At 36.7% G+C, this 20001-nt stretch overlaps 2 protein-coding genes across 2 annotated transcripts in view; one reads left to right on the top strand and one right to left on the bottom strand.

Moving 5' to 3' along the window:
* The window catches only part of LOC106867988 (uncharacterized), an 85163-nt gene extending 84308 nt beyond the window's left edge, over positions 1–855 (bottom strand). Inside the window, exon 1 of the mRNA XM_014913073.3 lies at positions 1–855. This exon is cut by the window's left edge and continues 389 nt beyond it. The gene's annotated coding sequence lies outside the window, so the exon portion shown is untranslated.
* A 14285-nt stretch (positions 856–15140) lies between these two features.
* LOC106867985 (uncharacterized) overlaps positions 15141–20001 on the top strand; it is a 33110-nt gene continuing 28249 nt past the window's right edge. The window contains exon 1 of the mRNA XM_089353381.1: positions 15141–15509. The gene's annotated coding sequence lies outside the window, so the exon portion shown is untranslated. The remainder of the gene's footprint in view (positions 15510–20001) is intronic.

Below are 20001 nucleotides of genomic sequence, written 5' to 3'. Positions count from 1 at the left end.
GTATTGTAAGATCCTTGTCAATGACCACCAGTAAAGAATAGATTCGAGTGAAATATTAACAAACTAACAACGTTAACAGTTTTTTCTAACACCTCCACCTAATGTCGTCGTCGTCCTGAAATGAAAAAAAAAAACGACACACGTAGGAGGTGAAGAAACTATTTAGCAAAAAAATATCACAGATTTATTATCCGATACGCTTCTATTTCTCACTTGTATTTGTTATTCTATAACGTGTCTTGTATAGTTATATACACACCTATAATACTGCATATATATATATGTGTATATCCAACACCCCGTTAGGTTTTTAACCAATGTTTTAATATCTCAGTTAAACGACAAAACTGACACACTAGTACTTCTATAATATACTTCCCTAATGGCTAATATATCTCTACCAACACTCACTGAGATTATTTTTCTTGTTTTTCACACTTTCTTGTTCGTCTTTCTCTTCTTTTTTTTTTACCCCAACTTTTCCCATTAGCCTTTCTTCTTCTACCTACCACTACTTCTCTCTCTCTTTCTATCACTCAAATCACTCTTTCAATTTGACTCTATTTTACAATTAATATACTCTCTCTTTATATATATATCGTATACTCTTTGTCTTTCCTTCTCTATCTAATTTTCCCCCCTCTATATCTATCTAAATATATATTTCTGTCCATCTATCTCAAACTTTCTCTCTATTTCATTTTCTTTCTTTCTCTCTTCTCTCTCTTCATCACTCTCAAACATCCTAACCCGGTTCTAACTTTCTATATTTGATCCTCTCTATCATTTTCTCTTACTCTCTATATTTCTTTCTAACCCTCACACCTTCTCTCTCTATTTCTCTCACACCTTCTCTCTATCCACTTTCCCTCCATAACTAATGCCGTCTTTCCTCTTCCTTCTCGCCTTATCATATCGGCCTCCTATTTCCCCCCTTTTCTCGTATTTGTCCTTCTGCATTTTTTTTTAGCTTCTTTTTATATAACATATACACATTTATATATATTTGCATAGTTTTCTATTGTAATTAAAAAAAGTTTATATCTCCGTCCGTTCCCGTCATTTCTCTCAACAACAGCCCCGCTCCTCGTCACTCTACGATAATATCGAGCAAAACGAGTATTTTCGAGTAAAATATTTGAAATACTTAAATTTTTATTTCCTTTATGTCACAATTATTTTTTTATTAAATAAAAATAATTTTTTCAGATCAAAGTATTTCTTATCAATATTTTTTTTTAATATTTACTTCTATTACAATACGGGCAATTGCCATCACGGGTTACATTTTTCCACATCGTAAGCGATGTACTTTAATTTTTAGAAAATTCCCCAAATAACCTGTTACATTATTTTTATACACTTCATTCAATAATTACTAATTTAATAAAAATTTCTAGGCAATTACGTTCAGATTTCTCTGAGTCTAATTAATGATTCATGTTCATTCCTACCGTCACAAGGGATCTTTCGTCTTATTTTCTTCTAATTTCGTGTCAAATATTTTATAAAATGATAATTCTGAATGTAATTTAACATTTAAAAAAATATAGTCATTAAATTTCGTTTATAAAAACGAATTTAAGAGAAAGAATCTATAAGAAAAGTCATATCGTTAAAACCACATTCTACAGTTGCGAATTCAATATTAAACTCAAAAGCTATTTTCTGGTGTGGTGCGTGGATGATAAGGTTACAGTAATAAAGTCACAATTTTGGCTAGGAAAAAAGTCACAATTAATTTATGGGATCTGGACAACCCCCACCCCTAGGGCAAACCCCCAGTGACTTTATTATCGTGACTTTTTTACTGTGAATTTTTTCTTTACTTGCATTCTGAGGGTGTGGTCTTGGTTGAATAGTTTATCAGTTTTAGAGGGAAGGGATCGCCAAAATGATTTGTTTTAAATCAGAATAAAATAGCTAATTAGTAAACAATACTGGCTGTGTGGTAAGTAGCTTCCTTACTAACCACATGGTTCTGGGTTCAGTCCCACTGCGTGACACCTTGGGCAAGTGTCGTCTACTATAGCCTCTGGCCGACCAAACCTTGTGAGTGGATTTGGTAGACGGAAACTGAAAGAAGCCCGTCGTATATATATATATATATATATATATATATATATATATATATATATATATATATATATATATATATGTGTGTGTGTGTGTATGTGTGTATATGTTTGTCCCCCCACAACTTCGCTTGACAACCGAGGCTGGTGTGTTTACGTCCCCGTAACTTAGCGGTTCGGCAAAAAGACACCGATAGAATAAGTACTGGGCTTACAAAGAATAAGTCCTGGGGTCGATTTGCTCGACTAAAAGGCGGTGCTCCAGCACGGCCGCAGTCAAATGACTGAAACAAGTAAAAGAGTAAAGAGTAATACAAAATAAATTCAATCTTTCTTAGCTCCAGGTTGTATCTTTGTGTGTAGCTTATATAAGATTAGGATCTGCAGTGAATAATTTTATTTATACTTAAATATATACATAAAAGTGAGAAGGAAAAAAAAACAATTCACCACCTCAGGGTGAAAACTTTGGGGCGCTGAGAAACCTCTCTAACGACTTTTGAGGCACACCAGTATGCTTGCTGCATTGTCGCAGGTGATGGTGAGGCTGATGTGCTGAAACAACCAGGCACCCTCACAAACTTCACCAGTTAACTCTGCTGGAGAGCTTATGAGCAAAACTATTCTGAGTTCCCTTAGGGATCCAATTAATGAGCTTTGATTTGGATAAATCCTGGAGGGCTGCAGCAAGGTCGTCAGTAGGGAGCTGGTTATCAGAGTGTAGGGCATCTCCACGGAGTGCAACAGAGCTGAAGTGGCACTGACTGCAGGTCCAGTATGGAAGCCTTTCAGCTTGAGCCTTGGTGATGTGGACACAGCTTCTGTGGTGATTTTAGTGGCACAGGTGGTAATTAATTGCTTTTAGGTATCAGCTAGTGCAAGCACAGAGAGTACAGTCAGGTGGTGAGCTGGCATCGACCAACAGGAGAGGGCCAGCATTGGAAGAAGTGAATTAACAGAGGAGGCAGAACAAGCAGCATTGGTTCCAATTCGGCAGTGCCGAGGGAGGGTTAATAGCTATAGGAGTGGTGGGGTTAGCAGGGTTAATTCCATTCAGAACCCATGGTGAAGAAGGTTCTCTCATGCATAGCAAAGCTGGTGGAGAACGAGAGGTCAAAAGTTGATCTATTATCACAAGGTCGTTCCACCAAACGGATCTCTTGGATAAGGTTAAAGTGGTGTCAACCCCACCAATTGGTAGTCGCTGGTGATTGGAAGAGAAAGAGCAATGAATACACAGACATATATCAGATTAAAATGCTGGTATCAATTATTGCTATAATTTGGGATGGTAATTTTTTTTTCTTTTTGCTAAATAAGCACACATTATATATTCGTTCTTCACTTCAGCTCTACCACTGTTCTTATTTCATTGTCCTTTATCTGAAATCTTTCATCACACATCCTGTGACCTCTTCAGTGACTCTCCATCCCATGTGTCTCCTGTTCTAAACAGAACAGGACACTAAAATAAGAACAATAATAAAACTGAAGTGAAGGATGAAAAAATATAGTGTGTGTTTAATTTGCGAATATAAAATAAAACAAATAAAATGAGAGAGACCATCCCGAAATATTACAATATCAGTGTTTCAACACAATTTCACATCAGGAATCTTGCAAACCAAATACATAAAGTGATGGTTTGTTGCCAGCTTAATGTGGCAGTCCCAGGAAAGTGAAGAATGCTACTGCTATTTAGCCCCAGGAAACACTGTTTCCAGTTGGCTACGTGACAGAAGTGTTCTGTGTCCTTAAGTTTTCAAACTGAAGAGATAGGTGCTTATCTTCCCTGTTTAAAAACTTTAACCCTCCCATTATTCATGCTCCATAAAGATCTAAAGGTCGTACATGTACATATTAGACATTGGAAAGGGTTAGAAGTGATGTCATGCACCCTACATGAGCCAAGCTAACTTAATTTCTCTTGTAAAAGAGTGGGTGGCATTTTCTCACTTTTTCAATTACCAACGTAGCCTTCCTGGAACTTGTGCCGGTGGCACGTGAAAAGACATTCGAGCGAGGTCGTTGCCAGGGCTGATGGACTGGCTCCTGTGCAGGTGGCACGTAAAATACACCATTTTGAGCGTGGCCGTTGCCAGTTCCGCCTGACTGCCCTTCGTGCCGGTGGCACGTAAAAGCAGCCACTATACTCTCAGAGTGGTTGGCGTTAGGAAGGGCATCCAGCTGTAGAAACTCTGCCAAATCAGATTGGAGCCTGGTGCAGCCACCTGGTTCACCAGTCAGTCCCCTGTCAAACCGTCCAACCCATGCCAGCATGGAAAGCGGACGTTAAACGATGATGATGATGATGATGAGAGAATATGTTGTTACCAAAAACGTAAAAACTTTACTAACTTGATCAAGCTGTCATGGAAGCAGGATTTTAATTTCATTTGATACACACTTTGCTATCATTTATATGGAGAATTGCAACAGCAACACAAGCTACCCTGTGGTGAGATGGTACCAACTGTCAAAACGTATGTGTTTCCAAACATTGCCCAAAACTTGAGCAATAGTCAATGGCTATGTGAGCCAGCCATCTTAGATCCACCTAATGATGCTATCAACAAAAGCAATAAGAAAATGGAAGGGATTAATAGGTGGTATTCATCAACTTGCAGACATTGCATTGTGTCAATTTACTTGTTTATTTGTTTACTAAAAGGACAATAACAACAATATACAAACACATGTGACATATTATGTCATATCAGTAATTATAAAAATGACATATAGTGACAGAAAATGGAATTAATATCTTACAGCTATTTCAGTCCAGAGGTGATATGCCTCATTCTATCTTTATCACTCCAGTAGACTGAAGTAATTGATAGATGAAATAGAGGTACATGGATGATTCTCTAGGCCTCTTCAGAGATTTTATAAACTTCATAAGGTTAAGTTATAAATATAAAAATACAAAAACCATAAAAACCCACATATATATGCATACTTTAACAGATACATAGATATAAATAAATAAACATAAATACATAACTACATATATGGACATTTATGAATGTACATTTAAATGTACAGCTAGTCACCTACACTTTTCTCTGCAAAATAGGGATAGTTTATTTTGTTCAGGCTATATTATTAGCATTATTCTGCGATTGAGAATTTAAAAATCACTTCTTTAACTTTCTAAAAAAGATATCTCAACGCTTCTAAAAGCAAGCTTCGCTTGTTTATTTACGTTTGTCGTAATTTGAATTTAGTATATAGATGGACTATATGTAATCTGAACCTTTCCCCCCCTTATTTATTAATTTTTTTTACGGAATCCCACGTTTTAGGCTATGGAGATTCCGATTCTGAAAAAAAAAATTTTGAAAAATTTCAATTCCCCCCCCCCACCAAGCAGGCTATTTACATGCTAGAAATAACAGCCAAATCTCACAAAACTAGTGTTAGGGTTAGGTTTAGGGTTAGGGTTAGGGTTAGGGTCAGGGTTAGGGTTAGGGTCAGGGTTAGGGTTAGGGTTAGGGTTTGAGTTAGGGTTAGGTTTACCCTGTGGATCTATATAAAAAACCGGGGGGGGGGGGATCGAAATTTTGAAATTGAGACTTTTGAAAATTTTTTTCCAGAATCGGATTCTCCATGGTCTGAAACATAGGATTCCGTAAAAAAACAAAATTTAAAAGCGGGGGTATACCCAGATTACATATACTCCATCTCCACCTATATATATATATATATTATATATATTATTTATATATATATATATATGCACATATTATTATTATTGTTATTATTATTATTATTATTATTATTATTATTATTATTATTATTATTATTATCATTATTATTATTATTTAGCCTTTCTATGGACTAACAAATACATTCCAAATACGTATTTCTAAAGCATAGATTGTAAAGAAGAATAACGAGTAATCTCCCTTCGTTGATGTGGTTAAATTGTATCTAAAGTATTATGTTGAAAATTATCATTTGTTTTACTAGAGAAATATATGTATAAAATTTGTGGATGATATATATATATATATACGTGGAATTTTCTAGGTGCATATTTGGATAGATTAAAACTTTCAATATTTATAGATGTTAGTTTATAATATTTTAAAAAAATAAAAGATTTCAAAATATTATTGAATAATCATATTAATATCATTGTTATAAACAGGTAACTATGATGGTAGTAAATGTAATATTGTGGGATATATGCATATATTCATTTAACAATGAAGTGGATATTATAGATTATTATTTAATAATATTTTGAAATCTTATTGCGTCTTGCAGCCTTTTCAATTGAAATGAATGACTCTCCCTAGAAACAACAGAATATGCTTCAACACACGAACTCACACAAAGAATCTTGCAAACCAAATCCAAAAACGAAATATATATATATATATATACACACACACATATATATCCATACCATCCACAAATTTTATACGTATACTCCTCTATACTATCGATAGATACAATTTAACCACATGAACGAAGGGAGATTACTTGTTATTCTTATTTACCATTTATGCCTTAGAAATACGTAGCGGCTTTTTTTTTCTTTTTCATAAAACTGCATCATATCTTTTAATTGTTAGCAAAAATATGTTAATTCCTCTTAGATTAAAGTACACAACAATTTTTTACGTATCTCATACTTTTCCTCTGATAATGGAATGTTTCTGTTAGTCAATAGAAAAGCTAAATAACAATAATAATAATAATAATAATAATAATAATAATAATAATAATTAATTCGTTTTATTGGCCACAAGGGCTAATATCAATTAAAAACATATAAGGACAAAGACAGGACGAAGGTTACAAAAAGTTTTGTCCGAAAAGGTAGCAAAGTTCGTCTAAACAGAGGAAGAAAACGGAGAAAGATATGATGAATAAATAGATAAATAAATAGATAAATAAATAAGTAGAAACCCCCGAAGGGGGAGGCGCTTCGGAAAAGGAAAGGTTACACGTGGAAAAACCCATAAAACCACGGGAGCCTGGTAAGAATAATAATAATAATAATAATAATAATAGATAACTCGAATGTGGAATCTAAAAACAGAAACAATTCCTATCATAGTAGGTGCCTTAGGTATAATAAAAAAATATTCAGACAAATACATAACAAAAACACCAGGACTTACAAATATATATAACATACAGAAAATTGCACTACTGGGTACTGCACACATTCTACGCAAAACACTTTCAATACAGTAAACATAAGAGCACCACAGCAAACCACAGCACATACCCAAGGCGCACAGAGCTGCGCTCGGTAGTGAAGTGAAAGTACGTTATAAAAATAAAACTACTGAACAATAATAATAATAATAATAATAATAATAATAATAATGATAATAATAATAATAATAATAATAATAATAATAATAATAATAATAATAATAATAATAATAATAGGCAGATATAGAACGACTTTATCTGCCAAGAAAAGAGGAACTTTCACAACTGGCATTAACAATGAAGATTGCCAGAATTGGCCTAGTCACCTATCGGAAAAACTCTGAGGACTGGATGTTAAGTGAATTACAAATACAACAAATCCCAGAATTAGACATACAAGAAACAAGCGCAGAAAAAGCTTAGTGCATGAAAATCTGTGCTAAAATTGCTGCCTTACATATTCTGACTGATGAATGGCAAGAAAAGCCCCTCAATGGCAAATACCCAAAGGGAGCGAATAATGCCGATTTTGACAAAGCCTGTGCTCATCAATGGCTAGTATATTCTGGCTTAAAATCAGAAACAGAGGGGTTTATCATAGTAGCCCAAGATCAATGCCTACCTACACGGAACAACCTGGCCAACATATTAAACAATGGCAGCTCCCCAATATGTTGTCTCCATGTGCAGTCATCTTGCGCCTACAGAGTATCTCAAGAGGCATATGATAGAGCTGCACAATATATTCACTGGGTAATTTGCAAAAACCTGGACCTGCCCCATGATAAAAACTGGTGGGAACACAAACCACCTCCAGTGCTTGAAAATGATCACATCTCACTCCTCTGGAGCTTCACCATTCAAACTGACAGAAAGATAGATGCAAATAAGCCAGACATCATACTGAAAGACTTCAGACAAAAATCATGCCTCCTCATTGATATGACTGTCTCAATCGATATAAACGTATCTGTCAAGACCTACCAAAAGCTGAGCAAATATAAAGTTCTTGAAATAGAAATTAGCAAAATGTAAAACTTGAAGACTAAAACAATACCTGTTGTCATAGGTGCCCTTGGAATGAAAGCAAAAGGGGCTGATTGCTACCTAGCTCAGATACCAAGAAACCCTAAACTGGCAGAAATTCAAAAGATAGTGCTCATGGGAACTACCCGTATCCTACGTAAAATGCTATGTACCCATATCTTACGTAAAATGCTAATATCCATATCCAACGTAAAAGTCAAATATAAAATAATAATAATAATAATAATAATAATAACTCTTCTTTGAAATACGTTCTAAATTACTATTTCACTATATAGTATTGAATAACTTTGAAATATTATAACAAACTTTTATTTCTTAATACTTTATACGCCAAATCAATTCTGTTTATTCCCATTACTCTACTGAAATGACTACTTTATGTCCCTTAACACCTATAACAGTGTATTTTTCTAATACATCATGGTATTACAGTAAGATTTCGTTGCATAATACCTCGCCCCCCCCCCCCTCATCATCATCATCATTATTATTTAGCCTTTCTATGGACTAACAGATACATTCCATTAATCAGAGGAAAAGTATGAGATACATAAAAAATTGTCGTGTACTTAGATCTAAGAAGAATTTAAATATTTTTGCTAACAATTAAAAGATATGATGTAGTTTTATAAAAAGCCGCTACATATTGTAAATAAGAATAAAGAGTAGTCTCCCTTTGTTGATGTAGTTAAATTGTATCTAAGGATAAGTATTATGATGAAAATTATTTGTTTTACTAGAGAAATATATGTATAAAATTTGTGGATGGTATGGATATCATCATCATCATCGTTTAACGTCCGCTTTCCATGCTAATATATATAATAACATAAATAATACATAATTATATGCATATATCCATACATATATGTACGTACCGACATCTATATGTATACATACATGCACATATGGGTACAGGACATCACAAAAAACGTTAAACACAATGAGAAACGAAAGCATAAAGACGAAAACAGAAAACGAACATTTTTTTTCGAACAACAAAGAAAACAGAGAAACGAGACATGCAATATAAAGAATATTTCCCTTCTTCAAATTTTAATTAATTTGCTTGCGGGAAGGACTGTTCCAACGAAGTCGCGTATTGTCCTTGCCTTCGAAACGCGGAGTAGATGAAACAGGGACAACTGAAGAAGGGAGATATTCTTTATGTTGCATATCTCGTTTCTCTATTTGTTTTTTTTTTTCATTGTTCGAAAAAAAGTTCGTTTTCTGTTTTCGTCTTTATGTTTTCGTTTCTCATTGTGTTTAACGTTTTTTGTGATGTCCTGTACCCATATATGCATGTATGTATACATACAGTGTAGGTATGTACATACATGTATGGATATATGCATATAATTATATATTATTTATGTTATTATATGATCGAACGCCACGCATTGCCTCCAAGTAAGTTTTATATATATATATATATATATATATATATATACACGTGGAATTTTCTAGGTGCATATTTGGATAGATTAAAAGTTTCAATATTTATTGATGTTAGTTTATGATATTTTAGAAAATAAAAGATTTCAAAATATTATTAAATACTCATATTAATATCATTGTATATATATATATATACTTATTTAACAATGAAGTGGAGATTATAGATTATTGTTGGATAATTTGGTATTATAGTTTACTCTTTTACTGTGGCCGTGCTGGAGCACCGCCTTTAGTAGAGCAGATCAACCCCAAGACTTATTCTTTGTAAGCCTAGTACTTATTCTGTCAGTTTCTTTGCCGAACCGCTAAGTTACGGGGACATAAACACGGACAAACACAGATACACAAACATATACACACACATACATACATATATATACATATATACGACAGGCTTCTTTTAGTTTCCGTTTACAAGGCTTTGGTCGGCCCGAGGCTATAGTAAAAGACACTTGCCCAAGGTACCACGCAGTAGGACTGAACCCGGAACCATGTGGTTGGTAAGCAAGCTACTTACCACACAGCCACTCCTGCGCTGTGAATATTATAATGTTAAATATGAGATAAATATATACTAATATTATGGTATTAAATATAGTTTGCATTTCATACGACTGATATGCATATCATTATTATTTTAATATATCATGGGTTTAAAATATGGGTTATATGTGAATCCTTAATTTAGAAAAGAATAAGTAGTGGATTTTTAAATAAACTGCGGAAAACTAGCATATAATTTGAATTGTGGTTCAAGAATACGATAAAATCTTTATAAGAATTTATCAAGTAGTTAGCGTGAAAAAACCTCATAAGAGAAAAATCCATCATTTATTCCCTATAAATATATTTATTTAGAGTCTCTCTTAGCGTGAGGCATTTATGTATAGTAGTGCCCTTATATAAATAATTTCAATTGTGATATATTTATTTATGTGGAGTAAAAGAATAGTGCAGTTGACAAAGAAGAGGATATTATATATTGTTGTATTAAGTTAAGGCATGTTGATAATTAGAGTTTAGGATTGAATTTTAAAGTTCTAAATAAAAATTGAATGGTGGTGAGTTAATTAAAAGGTTCGGAATAAAGGTAGGGGTTATGTTTTTATAAATATATTTTAATGTGGAGTATGAGTATAGTGCTATTAACAAGGAAGCGGGTATTGTATAATATTGTATTCTGTTTAATTTTGAATAGGGTTATATTTAAGAGATGAGGAATTATGCACATTATTTACATTTGACGGATATTTGTCCTCATCTTGTGTGTTCACAACGTTTCGGCTGATGTACCCTCCAGCCTTCATCAGGTGTCTTGGGGAAATTTCGAATCTGGGTTCTCATTCCTAAGGTATTTTTCGATGTTGTTGTTGTTGTTGTTGTTTTTATTATTATTATTATTATTATTACTATTATTATTCAGGTCACTGCCTGGAATCGAACTCAACAACAACAACAACATCAAACTGATAATAGACAAAAATTCGCATGTTACGGATTCTCTGAAATTTGGACTGTGGTAAGAAGCTTGCTTCCCAACCACTGCGTGGCACCTTGGACAAATATCTTCTAATATGGTCTCGGGCCGACCAAAGCCTTGTAAGTGGATTGGGTAGATGGAAACTGAAAAAAGAAAAGCTTGTGGTGTATGCATATATATATATATATATAGGAGCATTTCGTCGGTTACGACGACGAGTGTTCCAGTTGATCCGATCAACAGAGCAGCCTGCTCATGAAATTAACGTGCAAGTGACTGAACAATCCACAGACACGTGTACCCCTAATGTAGTTCTCGGGGGAGATTCAGCGTGACACATACCATGAAAAACAGGTACTACTCATTTATGCCAGCTGAGTGGACTGGAGCAAAGTGAAATAAAGTGTCTTGCTCAAGGACAAAACGCGTCGCCGGGAATCAAACCCTAACCATTAAGCCACGCGCCTTCACACACACACACACACACACACACACACACACACACACACACACACACACACACACATACACACATATATATATAGGCAAAGGTGCGGCTGTCTGGTAAATTGCTTGCTTACCAACAACATGGTTCCGGGTTCAGTCCCACTGCGTTGCACCTTGGGAAAGTGTCTTCTACTATAGTCTCGGGCTGATCAAACCCTTGTGAGTGGATTTGGTAGATGTCGTATATATGTATATATATGTATGTGTGTGTGTATATGTCTGTGTGTCTGTGTTTGTCTCCCCAACATCGCTTGACAACCGATGGTGCTGTGTTTAGGTCCCCCGTAACTTAGCGGTTCGGCAAAAGAAACCTGATAGAATAAGTACTAGGCTTACAAAGTATAAGTCCTGCGGTCTCTGTTAGGGGGACAAACACAGACACCCAAACACACACACATATATATACATATATATGACGGGCTTCTTTCAGTTTCCGTCTTCCAAATCCACTCACAAGGCTTTGGTCGGCCCGAGGCTGTAGTAGAAGACACTTGCCCAAGGTGCCATGCAGTGGGACTGAACCCGAAACCATGTGGTTGGTAAGCAAGCTACTTACCACACAGCCACTCCTGTGCCTATACACACACACACACACACACACACACACACACACACACACGCACGCACACACACACACACACACACACATAGTCAGTTAATAAAAGAACATATATAGGAAAGAAGCAGTAATTATTATAATTGCGATTTCTGGGTTATTTCACGATACGCAGATATTGTTTTGAGCTGAGTGGGGGTGCTGGATTCCCTAGTTCGAAAATATAAGGACACTGATCATGTCATATAGCTAGCTGGAGACGATGTCTCCTGGGGCTAAATTACAGCAACGTTCGTCCTAAACCAGGACTGCCATGTTATGTTGGCAAACAATCTTTACTACAAAGTACTGTTGCTGAATATCTCTCGTTGTGAAATTTAAAATTAGTAATTTTCTACTTTATTACAAATATATGAGAAATATATTTGTAATATTGAAGTCTATTGATGTTCAACCAAGTTTTTGTCATTTGTCATTGAGGTTGTCTGCAAAAGGACCACATAACATTAGTCGTCGTCATCGTCATCGTCATCATCATCATCGTTTAACGTCCATTTTCCATGGTTGGACGGCTTGATCGAGGTCTGGAGAGCCAGGAGGCTGCATCAGGCTCCAATCTGATCTGGCAGAGTTTCTACAGCCGGATGCCCTTCCTAACGCTATCCACTCTGAGAGTGTAGTGGGTGCTTTTTACATGCCACCAGCATGGGGGCCAATCGGGGGGGGGGGTACTGGCATCGGTCATGTTCGATTGGTGGTTTTTACGTGCCACTGGCATGAGAGCCAGTCTGGGAGTACTGGTATTGACCACATTCAGATGGTGCTTTTTACGTATCACTGGCATGGGAACCAGTAAGTTGGACCTAGCATTGGCCACATTCGGATGGTGCTTTTTACGTGCCACCGGCACAGGAGCCAGTCTGGAGGCAGAGGTATATATAAATGTAACTGTCAAACTCTACAGAGAAGAAACATGGTTAACTGAGAGATAAAAATTAAACTCAGAGCAAACTGTGGAACCAGAACTACCAGAAAGATTAAGCTAAATACCATTTTTATGTGTTTTACTGACCTGTTGCCACCCCCACTACCTTATTTCTTCCATCTACTACAGCTAAGATCCTCTATGCAGTTGCTCCTCAACAGTCAGATCTCTGTAAAACTACATGTTATCTGCTTAAAAAAGGAAGGATACATAAGACATTGTAGTCCTGGTCAGTCCATATTGATCTTTAAGAAGTATAGGGCTGGTTTCCTGTTTCCTCAGGCATAAACATTCCTTCCTGAGTGGCACAGTGGTCGATTGCAGGCTGACTCATTTTTGCTAGTTGAGTGGCTTGAAGCAACGTGTAATGAAGTGTTTTGTTCAAGAACACAATGCATCACCTGGTTCCGGAATTGAAACCACAATCTTACAATGATGAGTCCAACACCCTAACCACTAAGCCATGTGCTTCCACGAAAATGAAGTGTTCTGCTTAAGAGCATAATGCATTGCCTAGTCCAGGAACTGAAACCACAATCTTAAGCCATATAATCCTAGATATACAAAAATATGGGATGGTCCTGGCTGGAATGTCTTTGATCAAAGGTCTGCTTGAACAGGACTGATTGGAGAATAAACAACAACAACTCTCTGTAAGTGATAATATTGATTTCAAATTGTGGCACATGGCCAGCAATTTCAGGTGAATGGCTAAGTTGATTGCACTGACCTCAGTGTTCAACTGGTACTTAATTTATCGACCCTGAAAAGATGAAAAGCAAAGTCAACCTCAGAGGAATCTGAACTCAGAACATAAGGATGGGTGAAATTCTGCTAAGCATTTTGTCTGGCATATTAATGATTCCGTTAGCTCACTGCCTTGTAAATATGGACGAAATGCCGCCAAGCATTTCGTTCAATGTGTTAATGATTCTGGCAGCTTGCTGCCTTATACTGCAACTGATGCTGTTATTGAAGTAATGTTTCGTTAGTAATATTTCAACAGAGTTGTAAGTTGGGGTGGAATGGCAGAAACGATAATGGGCCATACCATACTCTTTTACTCGTTTCAGTCTTTTGACTGTAGCCATGCTGGAGCACCGCCTTTTAGTCGAGCAAATCGACCTCAGGACTTATTCTTTGTAAGCCTAGTACTTATTTTACCGGTCTCTTTTGCCGAACCGCTAAGTTACGGGGACACAAACACACCAGCATCGGTTGTCAAGCGATGTTGGGGGGACAAACACAGACACACAAACACATACATATATATATACATATATACGACGGGCTTCTTTCAGTTTCTGTCTACCAAATCCACTCACAAGGCTTTGGTCGGCCCGAGGTTATAGTAGAAGACACTTGCCCAAGGTGCCACTCAGTGGGACTGAACCCGGGACCATGTGGTTGGTAAGCAAGCTACTTACCACACAGCTACTCCTAGTTTTTTAAATTTGATTTTTAGCGTCATTTTCTCTGGTTTTTGAAGAAGTCAAGTTTTCCTTTATCTCTGTGAGTCGATAAAACAATAAATATCATCCATACAGCAGAGTTCAATTGACTCATTGGACCTTTCCATCTATAAATTAACGAGAAATTAATATTTTTAACTGATAAAGAGCAATTAATTCAAAAATACTACGAGACATTTCCACGTTAAATGTCGTGCAAGTGTTTACATCTGCTGCACACATCCCACCTGTTGGCAATCAATATCATAACCACTTGAGCATGTCTAGATTTCGTGGCTTCTAGTTGTTGGTTTGTTTCTTGTTAGGTTGAGCAAGACCTAAGTACTTTGTCTTCCCCCATCTTCCCCACCACGGTTGTCAGCTGGCGAAGGGCGATAACTGTGTTTAGGCTGTGTTTGACCAACGCCGTTTGTTTGTTGTTTGTGTCTTGAAGTCATTGATTGAATGAAATGTGACAACAACAACAGCAACAACGATCAGAGACTGCGGTGGAAAAAAAAAGGAATAATAACAACACCAATATTAACACCAGCTCCCTGAGGAGGTATTTTAAAACAGTTATTAAATGAAGAGAAAACGGCAAAACCGCAGCCCATAAAAACAACGTCTTTCTCTCTCTTTCTCTGTTATTTTAGTTGAAAGTTGGCGATTAAATTATTCCTCATCGGAGACAGAAATCAAACATTTTGAAATTATTTATTATTCTCGGATACTCCAACTACCTTTCAAACAATAATCATTCCATCTTTCAGTAAGTTACATAGCTATATTATATCTATTATATCTATTTATTAATTCATTTCATTTCGTCATCCAATCTAACGACGACAGCTTGATTATTTTTGTGTTTAGTTTACAAAATAAAAATTAAATAATTGATTTCTTTTTAATTGCAACTTTGAAAATATATTTGTCGAAAATGAAAATACTGTCTTTTTAAATCATCTGCCTATTGTTATTTTATTTATTTTAGCTTTTTGGCCATCTAATTTGTTTAATAATATCTATTATATATATATAGTTGGTTTAATTGAATTGTAGACGTGTGAACGATCCAACGTTCAGACTGTTATTGTAAAGTATGGATGTTGATAAGTGTTATAATAATGTTCATATAGCGGAAGTGTGATCGATGGAAGCTATCATTGTGTAAGAGAGCAAAAGGTTATAAACAAAGAAAAATGTTAAACAGTTATATAATAAATAATATCAGATCAGATACTACTACTACTGATAATAATAAATAACTAGAAAATGAATAATGATAAAAATATATAGATAATTGAATATCAAGAAACAGCTCTGTCCACATTAATTATGGCAACAAGCAGTGTTAGGAATAGTTAGTAGCAAACGATGTTTTACTAAACAGATAATAATAATAATAATAATAATAATAATAATAATAATAATAATAATAATGATGATAATAATTAGGATATTTATAATGTTGTACAAAACAACAGATTTTGGTGGATGTTATCTACTAAATCGATCCAAGCACTTCACTGATGCTTTTATTATTATCAATCTCGAAGGGCGAAAAGCTAAGTCAGTCTTGATGGGATTTGAACTCATTGCGTAAACAAAATATTTTATCGGTTCTTTTTACCGATTCTATTCATGCTAACCACCACCTTTTGTATTTATTTTATCGACGTAGAAGACAAAAATCGACCTTCGAGATGACTGCTCTTTCTCTCTCTCTCTCTCTCTCTCTCTCTCTCTCTGTCGGCCAATTTAATAATTATTTACGTAAACAGAGTTTAATTATATTGACGTCAGTATCTCGAAGTTTTCACTTCCGTATTATCTCAGCAATTAAATCTAACACACGCTTCTGGGACCCCCAACTACAACTTAGATCTTGTCAGAATAACCTCTTGTGTAATATATTGGTCGTGTATGGAACCTGCCAATATTGAAAGATGTTCAACTGGTAATATATAGTAAATTGTATTGTAGGGATGTTAAAAGGTCCGTGTCTTTGGAAATGAAGAAACTATCTTAGGAGTTTGTCGTTGAGACAAAATATTGCAGGGAACACTAATAATCAATCGTGGAAGGAAATTAATTGAAATATAGACTAGCACGACGAGTATTCCACTTGATTCGATCAACGAAACAGCCTGCTCGTGAAATTGACGGGCAAGTGGTCGAGTACTCCACAGACACGCGTACCCTTAACGTAGTTCACAGGTAGATTCAGCGTAGAAGAGATTGTAACAAGGCTGGCTCCTTTGTAATTACAGGTACCACTCATTTTTGCCAGCTGAGTTCCATACCCTAACCACTAAACCACGTACCTTCACTAACTGAAATATAAGCATGACACATAACATCAGAATTGGAATTTGAAGGGACATTGTAAGACCTGATTTAAAAATCAAAACAAAACACATTTATTCACGATGTCATACCATAACGTGAGGAAGTGTCTTCGTGACCCTTCAGTCTGCTAGAAATATTATTCAAATCCCTTTCGAACAACAAACCGCACTCCTCCGTTTTATTTAAGGAAGGACGCATTAGATGATGCAGTTGTAAATAAAAGACAGGGGAGTCACGGCTGGCGTACCTCTGATCGTGGTTCTACTTCATTAGGCGTGACTTTGGACTCCACAACAACAACCACATGCTGTCTAAAGGCAAGTTAGTTACTAAAACCCCTTTTCTTCACGTAGACCTTTAGTTTTCGACTAAGTACGATCTCTCACATAGAGACCTGGTGACTTAGGGAGCTACGGTTCAGTGATATCGATAAGTTTTACACAAAAGATGTAACACATTCCTCAAAGTTACGTTTGATGTGAAGGGAATTGTAACAAATAAAGACTGATCGGATTTGAACTCAGACAATCATGTCAAAAAAAAAAAAATAATAAATAAAAAGCAGGCAGAGAAATCAACAAAAACAGGAAATAAACGAATTACATAAAGGGTGAGCTACTCTTTGTAGCACACCCTTTATTGTATGGTATGTGTTGTTACAAGGTGTGTTAGTAGGCTGACTGTCTTATTTTTGTATAGGTTAGGATTCCTGGTTTTCACCCAGGCTACCCGGGTTCGATTCCTGGCATAAGGAATGCTAAGTTTGGTCGATGCCAGCCCCCACTCCCGATGGGCTTCTGTGCCGGTGGCACGTAAGAAGCACCCACTACATTCTCAGAGTGCTTAGCATTAGGAAGAGCATCCAGCTGTAGAAACATTGCCGGATTGGATTAGAGTCAGTCCCCTGTCAAACCGTCTAACCCATGCCAGCATGGAAAACGGACGTTAAAGGATGATGATGAAACAAACCTGTATTCCTTCAGCCAAATTCAATCCTCAATAACAAATCAGATTATATTATAACACAGAAAGAACAGAACTTTTATTATGAATAAAGTTTTCTCAGAATATATTATAATCCGAATAAGTAGTCGCATAAAGAAGAATGATTTCTGGTGAAGGCACAAGTTTACAATTTCGTGGATGGGATATCATCATATTATGTATTAGTTGGAGTGGTGTGTACACACCAGCCTCCTTCAGGTACTTTGGTGCTATATCTGGGATTGAACTAGTACCTTGAGGTGACTGCATTGCATTTCAGCACCTCTATCCATTTTGCTATGCCTACAGGCAGTGTCAAAGTGAATTATTAAGGCTTATTAACCTTCACTGTACTGGTTGCCAACCCTCACCTTACTGACAGCGTCCCTGTACATGGCTGGCACAGCTCTCACTAACCACTCATCTATCCCTAGTTTCCTCATTGACCACCAGATAAGTGAGCGGGGGACCCTGTCAAAAGCTTTCTCGATGTCAACGAAAGCCAGGTACAGAGGTTTATCTTTGGCTAGGTATTTCTCCTGCAGCTGTCTTACCAGAAATATAGTATCAGTGGTGCTTTTCCCAGGCACGAACCCCAACTGCATCTCATCTAAACTGACTCTCTCCCTAATTTGTTGGTCTATGACCCTCTCCTTGACCTTCATTACCTGGTCCAACAACTTGATACCTCTGTAATCGTTTGTGTCTAGAGCATCACCTTTACCTTTGTAGCAGTGGACTATGGTGCTGCTACACCAATCATTGGGTATGACTTCTTCATGGACTACCTGATTTATGATACGGGTGACTAGGCTATAGCCGACACTGCCAGATATTTTGAGCATCTCTGCAGTGATTCCTGATGGGCCGGGGGTTTTCCCTGTCTTCATACTCTTGATCGCTTTATCTACCAAGGTACTGTCAATTAGGATAGCTGGTCCCTCTGTTGGGTCGACATGCGGCAGACTCTCTTCCTCCCATTCATTCTCATTATTAAGCAGCCTTTCATAGTGGTGTCTCCAGACCTCTCTCTTTGCAGCCTCGTTTAGTGCAAGTGAACCATCATCCAATGCAGACACATTTCTCTCCCACGACATCATGATTCTCTCTCACACACTGTCTTGCAACACGAAATACTTCAAGTCTTTGGTCCTCATGGTGCAGAACATTGGCAAATTTTTCTTATCTGCTTCCCCTCTGGCTAAGTAAACCTGTCTCCTAGCTTCCCTTCTGGCAGTCTGATACAATTCCCTGCTACCTCCGTTCTTCTAGTCCTTCTGAGCCTGTTTCTTTTGTCTAATAGCCTTGTCAACCACATTGTTCCACCACCACATTATTTTGGGTCGAGAGGGGGCTTTGCACCAGCCACAGATCTGGTTGGTGGCTCTCAGCAGGTTATTGCTAGAAACAAGAGTCAAAAATGACTCAGTTAGCCATAAAATGCTCCGTACCTTAGTGAGACAAGCTCACAAGTGAGGAAGCAGATCCTTATCATGTGACTTCAAACTCTGAATTTGAAATCACATGATGTGGGTTATATCTGCTCCCTCACTTGTGAGCATGTCTCATTATGGTACGCAGCTTTCTCGCTTCCTCTCTTACATCAACTTATTAAGTTAGCGCTTTTGTGGCTAAGACTCTTATTTCTAGCAATGCTGGTACTATTTTGTACCCTTATTTATAAATTTGCCTTTAGGTTTTAATTGCTAATGGGCCACTTACATCATCATCATCATTGTTTAACGTCTGCTTTCCATGCTGGCATGGGTTGGACGATTTGACTGAGGACTGGCGAACCAGATGGCTGCACCGCCTGACTGGCCTTCATGCCGGTGGCACGTAAAAGCACTCACTGCACTCTTGGAGTGGTTGGCATTAGGAAGGGCATCCAGCTGTAGAAACTCTGCCAGATCAGATTGGAGCCTGGT

The sequence above is a fragment of the Octopus bimaculoides genome, chromosome 6 (assembly GCF_046866305.1).
Source record: "Octopus bimaculoides isolate indiv1 chromosome 6, ASM4686630v1, whole genome shotgun sequence".
Lineage (NCBI taxonomy): Eukaryota > Metazoa > Mollusca > Cephalopoda > Octopoda > Octopodidae > Octopus > Octopus bimaculoides.
Note: the sequence above shows the minus strand (reverse complement) of the source record. Positions and strands in the feature narration are given on the sequence as shown.